The 10,494-nt window shown below is 38.9% G+C and overlaps 1 pseudogene; it reads right to left on the bottom strand.

Annotated features, from left to right (window-relative positions):
• Positions 1–796, bottom strand: LOC129025787 (endogenous retrovirus group K member 5 Env polyprotein-like; annotated as a pseudogene).
• Positions 797–10,494: the final 9,698 nt, after the last annotated feature.

Genomic DNA, 10,494 nt, shown 5'->3' with positions numbered 1-10,494 from the left:
TTATAGCTTGATTTCCAGACCAAATTCTAATGCGGTGTGAGGCCACAGTAAGCTTCCAAAGTTCCAGGTGCTCAGGACCAGTAATAGGAATAACTTTGGTGGAGGTGATGAGATTCCCTTTTCACCCTATTCCCAAGGGTAGAGACTGTAGACTTTGGTACTTATTTTTATCTAAATCTTCTGTTAAGTAACTGTTCACAGCTGGACTCACATGTGCACTGGGACACAACTGAATTTGTCCTGTGGAATTGCAGTAGAATTGACCTCGAGGTGCCCAATCTATAATATGTCTGAATTCATTGTTTTGTAACGTCACCACACTATCAACCACACATTCTTCCCAAACTAAAACTTCTGGGCCTTTTGATCCTTTGGGAATTTCCTTGGGTCAAGGCTTCCCCTTAGGCCTACCTTTTAATGATCTTTGTTAAGAAGGGTCCTGCAAATAATTTACCTGTTGCCTGAGTAACATTCCACTTACTATGTGATAACTAAATCTACTGGTGGCACTGACAGTAGGTGCTTCTACCAACCAATTTTGGGTTGCAGATGTTAAGCATCCTGGTGCTCTTCCTAGGCAAATAGGAGAAAAATGATACTCAATGGAAATATTCATCATTGTTCCTTCTTCCTCGGGTTAAGCAGGGCAACAATTATCTGTGGGTCTAGGTTCCCATGCACTATTATTAACATATACTTCAATAGGATTATCCACACATGCAACTGCCTTTGTTAAGTGTTGGAAAGGCACATAGGCCCAGTAAGTATTATTAGCTGCAGCTGCTCCTGCAGACATGGGGAGACTTACCACAGTTGGTACAATCATCACAGCAACAATCAGCGTATTCTCTGGAGTTCGTGTCACCTTTGTGTTCTCTAGGCTTTTTTCAGCTAACTGTGTCAGATTCTTAATTGTGCCCACATTACTAGCTCCACTTTCCTGGTGGATGGCAAATTCTCCTATTCTTCAGTTATCCCCATTTTCTTTCTCATATAAGGGGAGTTGGGTCCATGTAGTTTAACTCCTTCCTTCATGTCTTTTAACATTTTCATGGTGAAGCGTTCACATGCAGCAATAGCCGCCGCAGGTGCTCCTGCTGGAGCGCCTTTCCCGGTCAGTACAGATTGTAAAATTACCAGGAACTGCCATGCTTCAAGACCCCCGGATTTTCTAGCTTCATCAAGGTGACCAAGTGCAGTGTGCTACATTGTCCACTAGGTGTTGGTGGTGGATTAAATCTGATAGTGGGTGGCTGAGGATACAGCACCATGCCCTGTGATGCTGATGGGTTATACAATACTGCTGTGGGTTTCTGGTAAGCTGTCATGCTATTTGGTGTGGAGACACCACTTGAGGTCTCTACTGAACTCCTGGAGGTGGCTGATACTGAAGCTCAGCTAGAAGCCAGTATTGATAATTTAGTGGCAATTGGGTTTTATTTTCTACCAGCTAATATTGTGGATATTGCATCTGGATTGGCATTGCTGAGATAGAGACTCCATCATTTTCTATTTGATATTCTATTGGGGTTTTTACTTCTCTAATGTGCATTTGAGGTTGTAATATTACAGGTAACTGAACTGCAGGAGGAGGAGTTAGCCATCATGGTTTACATTCTGATAGCCCCAATAATTCTGGACTTTTCCTCCACAGTTTTGATAATTCAGGTATACTATCTCCTGTAATTGATTGTAGTCAACATTTTGCATTGGCTGAGCCATTACAGACTCTGCACATATTTACAATATGAACTTTCCATTCCTTTCTTGAAATCTGTCCCTGCCTCTCTTTACAATCTGTTAAACAGCTTTCAGGGACATCAGAAACTGAAATGCTATCTTCCGTTTGAACCAGTTCTAAAGCTGCATTAATAAAGCCCCAATCATTTCACAGTGTAAGTGGGATGATTTTATGTTCACTATTTGCCTGTTTTAATTCTTTGCCAATTTTTCCCAATCTTTTAGACATAAAGCTCCTTGTTTTGGAAACAATGGGCAGAATTTTTCTATTGTTTCAAATAGCATAATTAGATTTTCTGTGGAGGCTCTGACTCTCCCTCTTCTTAAAAATTTTTTTAATAAAGCTGAGATAAGAGGCATATTTACTTTCAGTTTGTCCCATTTTTACCCTGGGTTCCTCCAAGTGCACAAGCTTACCGAAAGCCTGACCATGGATGTACTCAGGAATCTCTTATCAACTTGTCCACAATGATCTCGTTCTATCATATCTTCACCTTAGAGAAAGGAACACATGTTTGGTGCCAGATGAAGGGGGCATGCACCTCCACACCTGTGGATATTCTTCATCAAGTGGAGATGAGAGACTGAGAAAAGAAATAAGACTCAGAGAGAAATATAGAGAAAGAACAGTGGCCCAGGAGACCGGTGCTCAACATGCGAGGACCCACAATGGCACTGGTCTCTGAGTTCCCTCAGTATTTGTTGATCAGTATTTTTAGTATCTTGATGAGGGGAGTGTGCAAGGGCAATAGGGTGATGGTGGGGAGAAGGTCAGTAGGGAATCATGTGAGCAAAGAATCTTTATCATGAATATATTCAAGGAAATATACTGTGTCTGGATGTGCACGTAGGCTAGATTTATGTTTCAGTTTACACAAACATCACAGTGTAGCAAAGAGTAACAGAGATTACTGCCAGAATATCTCACTTCCAGCCACAAGGTGGTTTTCTCCTATCTCAGAATAGAATGAGTGGTCAACTTAAACCTAGACATTCCATTCCCAGGGATGAGCAAGGGACAGAAGCCTTCCTCTTATCTCAAGTGCAAAGAGGCCTCCCTCTTTCACTACTCCTCAGCACAGACCCTTCATGGATGTTGGGCTGGGGTATTATGTAAGGTCTTTCCTCTCCCATGAGGCCATATCTCAGGCTGTCTCAGGTGGGAAATCTTGGACAATATCCAGGCTTTCTTGGGCAGGGGTCCCTGCCACTTTCTGCAGTGCATTGTGTCCATGGTTAACAGAGAATGGAGAATGGTGATGACTTTTACCAGGCGTACTGCCCGAAAAAATATTGTTAACAAGGCACATCCTGCACAGCCCTAAATACATTAAACCTTGATTTAATATAGCACATGTTTCTGTGAGCACAGGGTTGAGGCTAAATTTACAAATTAACACCATCCCAAAGCAGAACAATTTTTCTTAGTACAGGTCAAAATGGAGTTTCTTATGTTTTCCTTTTCTACATAGACACAGTAACCATCTGATCTTTCTTTTCTTTCCTCACATAGTCCCAGTAATGATATACTATGTTTAAGTAAGCATTGATATAATTTATTTTATATTAGGTTATTTTGGTAATATGTACACTCAATTATAATAATCACTCATTGAAGAGGTAATTTTATCATTTGAAAACTTATGGAAACATTAATATTAACATTTCTGATTACACACACACAGACACACATACAAACACACACAAAGTGGTTGAATCAGTATTGGCAAGTATCTCATTAAAGAATTCCTCTGCATCTGGTGATTCCACAGCTGAATTATACCAAATATGTGAGGAGAACTTCAATCAATTCTTCTCAAACTCTTTCCCTTAAGAGTTAAAGTGGACAAGATCACCAAATAGGATCAGCTCTGGTCTTCAGATCCCAGGGAGATCAGTGCAGAAGGTGGATGATTCCTGCATTTCCAACAGAAGTAACTGGTGCATCTCACTTGGACAAGTGGGACAGTCAGTGCAGCTCATGGAGTGGGGGCCAAAGCACAAAAGTCTGAAAATTCCAAAGACTCAGAATTCCTCTTCTCCTCCAAAGGATCACAACTTCTCACCAGCAAGGGAACGAAACTGGATGAATAATGAGTTTGATATGTTAACAGGAATAGGCTTCAGAAGGTGGGTATAACAAAGACCTCTGTGATAAGGAACATGTTCTAACACAATGCCAGAAAGCTAAGAACCTTGAAAAAAGGTTACATGAATTGCTAACTAGAACAACCAGTTGAGAGAAGATAAATTACCTGATGGCACTGAAAAACACAGCATGAGGACTTCATAAAGCATTAACAAGTATCAACAGCTGAATTGATCAAGCAGAGAAAATATATCAGACATTAAAGATAAACTTAATGAAATAAAGTGAGAAGTGGAGATTAGAAAAGAAAAGCATAAAAGGAATGAACAAAGCCTCCAAGTAATATGGAACTATGTGAAAAGACCAAATCTACATTTGATTGGTGTACCTGAAAGTGACAGGGAAAATGAAATCGAGATGAAAAACACTCCTCAGCACATTATCCAGGAGAACTTCCTCAACCTACCAAGACAGGCCAACATTCAAGTTCAGGAAAAACAGAGAACACCACAAACTTATTCCTTGAGAAGAGCAACCCAAGACACACAATCCTCAGGTTCATCAAGGTTGAAATGAAGGAAAAAATGAGAAGGTGAGGTTACCCACAAAGGAAAGCCCATCAGAATAACAACAGATCTCTTTGCAGAAACCCTAAAATCCAGAAGAGAATGGGGGCCCATACTCAACATTCTTAATGAAAAAATGTTCAACCCAGAAGTTTATATCCAGCCAAACTAAGTTTCATAAGCAAAGGTGAAATAGAATCATTTACATATAAGCAAATGCTGAGAGATTTTGTCACCACCAGGCCTGCCTGCAAAAGCTAGCAGAAGGCAAGAAATAACTAAAATCAGAGCAGAACTGAAGGAAATAGAGACACAAAAAACCCTTCAAAAAATCAATGAATCCAGGAGCTGGTTTTTTGAAAGGATCAACAAAATTGATAGACCGCTAGCAAGATTAATAAAGAAAAAAAGAGAGAAGAATCAAATAGATGCAATAAAAAATGATAAAGGGGATATCACCACCGATCCCACAGAAATACAAACTACCATCAGAGAATATTACAAACACCTCTATGCAAATAAACTAGAAAATCTGGAAGAAATGGATAAATTCCTCAACACATACACCCTCCCAAGACTAAACCAGGAAGAAGTCGAATCTCTGAATAGACCAATAACAGGAGCTGAAATTGTGGCAATAATCAATAGCTTACCAACCAAAAAAAGTCCAGGACCAGATGGGTTCACAGCCGAATTCTACCAGAGGTACAAGGAGGAGCTGGTACCATTCCTTCTGAAACTATTCCAATCAATAGAAAAAGAGGGAATCCTCCCTAACTCATTTTATGAGGCCAGCATCATCCTGATACCAAAGCCTGGCAGAGACACAACAAAAAAAGAGAATTTTAGACCAATATCCTTGATGAACATTGATGCAAAAATCCTCAATAAAATACTGGCAAACAGAATCCAGCAGCACATCAAAAAGCTTATCCACCGTGATCAAGTGGGCTTCATCCCTGGGATGCAAGGCTGGTTCAATATACACAAATCAATAAATGTAATCCAGCATATAAACAGAACGAAAGACAAAAACCACATGATTATCTCAATAGATGCAGAAAAGGCCTTTGACAAAATTCAACAACCCTTCATGCTAAAAACTCTCAATAAATTAGGAATTGATGGGACGTATCTCAAAATAATAAGAGCTATTTATGACAAACCCACAGCCAATATCATACTGAATGGGCAAAAACTGGAAGCATTCCCTTTGAAAACTGGCACAAGACAGGGATGCCCTCTCTCACCACTTCTATTCAACATAGTGTTGGAAGTTCTGGCCAGGGCAATTAGGCAGGAGAAGGAAATCAAGGGTATTCAATTAGGAAAAGAGGAAGTCAAATTGTCCCTGTTTGCAGATGACATGATAGTATATCTAGAAAACCCCATTGTCTCAGCCCAAAATCTCCTTAAGCTGATAAGCAACTTCAGCAAAGTCTCAGGATACAAAATCAATGTGCAAAAATCACAAGCATTCTTATACATCAATAACAGACAAACAGAGAGCCAAATCATGAGTGAACTCCCATTCACAATTGCTTCAAAGAGAATAAAATACCTAGGAATCCAACTTACAAGGGATGTGAAAGACCTCTTCAAGGAGAACTACAAACCACTGCTCAAGGAAATAAAAGAGGATACAAACAAATGGAAGAACATTCCATGCTCATGGGTAGGAAGAATCAATAAACAGCATGGTACTGGTACCAAAACAGAGATATAGATCAATGGAACAGAACAGAGCCGTCAGAAATAATGCCACATATCTACAACCATCTGATCTTTGACAAACCTGAGAAAAACAAGAAATGGGGAAAGGATTCCCTGTTTAATAAATGGTGCTGGGAAAACTGGATAGCCATATGTAGAAAGCTGAAACTGGATCCCTTCCTTACACCTTATACAAAAATCAATTCAAGATGGATTAAAGACTTAAATGTTAGACCTAAAACCATAAAAACCCTAGAAGAAAACCGAGGCAATACCATTCAGGACATAGGCATGGGCAAGGACTTCAGGTCTAAAACACCAAAAGCAATGGCAACAAAAGCCAAAATTGACAAATGGGATCTAATTAAACTAAAGAGCGTCTGCACAGCAAAGGAAACTACCATCAGAGTGAACAGGAAACCTACAAAATGGGAGAAAATTTTCACAACCTACTCATCTGACAAAGGGCTAATATCCAGAATCTACAATGAACTCCAACAAATTTACAAGAAAAAAACAAACAACCCCATCAAAAAGTGGGTGAAGGACATGAACAGACACTTCTCAAAAGAAGACATTTATGCAGCCAAAAGACACATGAAAAAATGCTCACCATCACTGGCCATCAGAGAAATGCAAATCAAAACCACAATGAGATACCATCTCACACCAGTTAGAATGGCGATCATTAAAAAGTCAGGAAACAACAGGTGCTGGAGAGGATGTGGAGAAATAGGAACACTTTTACACTGTTGGTGGGACTGTAAACTAGTTCAACCCTTGTGGAAGTCAGTGTGGCGATTCCTCAGGGATCTAGAACTACAAATTCCATTCGACCCAGCCATCCCATTACTGGGTATATACCCAAAGGACTATAAATCATGCTGCTATAAAGACACATGCACACGTATGTTTATTGCCGCATTATTCACAATAGCAAAGACTTGGAACCAACCCAAATGTCCAACAATGATAGACTGGATTAAGAAAATGTGGCACATCTACACCATGGAATACTATGCAGCCATAAGAAATGATGAGTTCATGTCCTTTGTAGGGACATGGATGAAATTGGAAATCATCATTCTCAGTAAACTATCGAAAGAACAAAAAACCAAACACCGCATATTCTCACTCATAGGTGGGAATTGAACAATGAGAACACATGGACACAGGAAGGGGAACATCACACTTCGGGGACTGTTGTGGGTTGGGGGGAGGGGGGAGGGATAACATTGGGAGATATACCTAATGCTAGATGACGAGTTGGTGGGTGCAGCGCACCAGCATGGCACATGTATACATATGTAACTTACCTGCACATTGGGCACATGTACCATAAAACCTAAAGTATAATAAGAATAATAATAATAATAATAATTACAATAAAAGAAAAAAAAAACCAGAAAAAAAAAAAAAAAAGAAAATGGCCATCCTTCCCAAGGTAATTTACAGATTCAATGCCATCCCCATCAAGTTACCAATGACTTTCTTCACAGAATTGGAAAAAACTACTCTAAAGTTCATATGGAACCAAAAAAGAGCCCGCATCACCAAGTCAATCCTAAGCCAAGAGAACAAAGCTGGAGGCATCACACTACCTGACTTCAAACTATACTACAAGGCTACAGTAACTAAAACAGCATGGTACTGGTACCAAAACAGAGATATAGATCAATGGAACAGAACAGAGCCGTCAGAAATAATGCCACATATCTACAAGTATCTGATCTTTGACAAACCTGAGAAAAACAAGAAATGGGGAAAGGATTCCCTGTTTAATAAATGGTGCTGGGAAAACTGGATAGCCATATGTAGAAAGCTGAAACTGGATCCCTTCCTTACACCTTATACAAAAATCAATTCAAGATGGATTAAAGACTTAAATGTTAGACCTAAAACCATAAAAACCCTAGAAGAAAACCTAGGCATTACCATTCAGGACATAGGCATGGGCAAGGACTTCATGTCTAAAACACCAAAAGCAATGGCAACAAAAGCCAAAATTGACAAATGGGATCTAATTAAACTCAAGAGCTTCTGCACAGCAAAAGAAACTACCATCAGAGTGAACAGGCAACCTACAAAATGGGAGAAAATTTTCACAACCTACTCATCTGACAAAGGGCTAATATCCAGAATCTACAATGAACTCCAACAAATTTACAAGAAAAAAACAAACAACCCCATCAAAAAGTGGGCGAAGGACATGAACAGACACTTCTCAAAAGAAGACATTTATGCAGTCAAAAAACACATGAAAAAATGCTCACCATCACTGGCCATCAGAGAAATGCAAATCAAAACCACAATGAGATACCATCTCACACCAGTTAGAATGGCAATCATTAAAAAGTCAGGAAACAACAGGTGCTGGAGAGGATGTGGAGAAATAGGAACACTTTTACACTGTTGGTGGGACTGTAAACTAGTTCAACCCTTGTGGAAGTAAGTGTGGCGATTCCTCAGGGATCTAGAACTACAAATTCCATTCGACCCAGCCATCCCATTACTGGGTATATACCCAAAGGACTATAAATCATGCTGCTATAAAGACACATGCACACGTATGTTTATTGCGGCATTATTCACAATAGCAAAGACTTGGAACCAACCCAAATGTCCAACAATGATAGACTGGATTAAGAAAATGTGGCACATATACACCATGGAATACTATGCAGCCATAAAAAATGATGAGTTCACGTCCTTTGTAGGGACATGGATGAAATTGGAAATCATCATTCTCAGTAAACTATCGCAAGAACAAAAAACCAAACACCGCATATTCTCACTCATAGGTGGGAATTGAACAATGAGAACACATGGACACAGGAAGGGGAACATCACACTCTGGGGACTGTTGTGGGGTGGGGAGAGGGGGGAGGGATAGCATTGGGAGATATACCTAATGTGAGATGACGAGTTGGTGGGTGCAGCGCACCAGCATGGCACATGTATACATATGTAACTTACCTGCACATTGCGCACATGTACCATAAAACCTAAAGTATAATAATAATAATAATAATAATAATAAAAGAAAGAAAAAAAAAGAATGAATTTAGAGCAAAAAGAAGCTGCAAATCTCACAGATCTGCTAGGATATTTTTTAAATAAGTTACATGAGAGATGAGTGTAAGGAGAGGCACCATGGAGTTTCTCTACCACTGTGAGAAGAGGAGGATATTCTACAAGATCTTGTTAAATATGTTTTCTAATTCTTACCATCAGGACTTTAAAAAATAAATTAAAAGATGTACTCTATATTACTAAGTATCAGAAAATAGATGTCAAATGTGAAAGACGCATGTGCTAATACAAAAATGTGCAGAATGTAAATGTAAGTTTAATATAGACATTGTATTTAATGCATTAGTCATATTTATTTGCAGATGTCATCCAAAGGACTTAAATAATAAGCACACTTTAATAAATCTAGCAAATAACATCATATTCCTAACTGTGCTCATCATATCTTTATCCTCTTTACCAAGGAGTATGTTCAAACTGGCTGATGTTAAATAAATTTCACGTATTCATGTTTAAAAAAAAAAAAAAGAGCTCCTGAAGGAAGCACTAAACATGGAAAGGAACAACCAGCCACTTCAAAATACTAAATTGTAAAGATCATTGACACTATAAAGAAATTGCTTCAACTAATGGGCAAAATAACCCACTGGCATCATCATAACAGGGTCAAGTTCACACATAACATTATTAACCATAAATGTAAACAGGCTAACTTACCCAATTAAAAGACACAGACTGGCAAATTGCACAGAGTCAGGACTCACTGGTCTTTCGTATTCAGGAGACTCAGCTAATTGGGTGTCTGAGAAAGAAGAATCACCTATACCTGGGCGTCAGAAAATTGTAGCGCACCAAGATCGCACCAATACACCTCACCCTGGGAAACAGTCTGACATTCTATTTTTTAAAATAGAAAAGAAAGTATAGAAAAGAAAAGAAAAGAAAAAAGAGATCCAATCAAGTAACAACTGAGATTTACTACTTATTGACTTTTTGTAGCCATTTATCACAACTCTGCTTTGAAGTTACTTTACAAAACCTGTTAAATACAATGACTCATAAATTTTAAAGTTACTATAACCTCTTTAGAGATGAAAGGCTTTTCATTTTTAGTTTTGTTATTTTAAATTTATTTTTACTTTAAGTTTGAGGGTACATGTGGAGGACATGCAGGTTCATTTCGTAAGTAAATATTTGCCATGTTGATTTGCTGCACCTATCACTCTATCACCTAGGTATTAAGTCCCACATGCATTAGCTATTTCTCCTGATTCTCTCCCATCCTCCACTCCCTGGCAGGCCCCACTGTGTGTGTTTTGTATTTATGTGTCATGTGTTCTCGATATTCAGCTC

This window comes from Pongo pygmaeus, chromosome Y (genome assembly GCF_028885625.2).
Source record: "Pongo pygmaeus isolate AG05252 chromosome Y, NHGRI_mPonPyg2-v2.0_pri, whole genome shotgun sequence".
Taxonomy (NCBI): domain Eukaryota; kingdom Metazoa; phylum Chordata; class Mammalia; order Primates; family Hominidae; genus Pongo; species Pongo pygmaeus.
The sequence above is the reverse complement of the archived record's forward strand: the minus strand, read 5'-3'. Positions and strand labels throughout refer to the sequence as shown.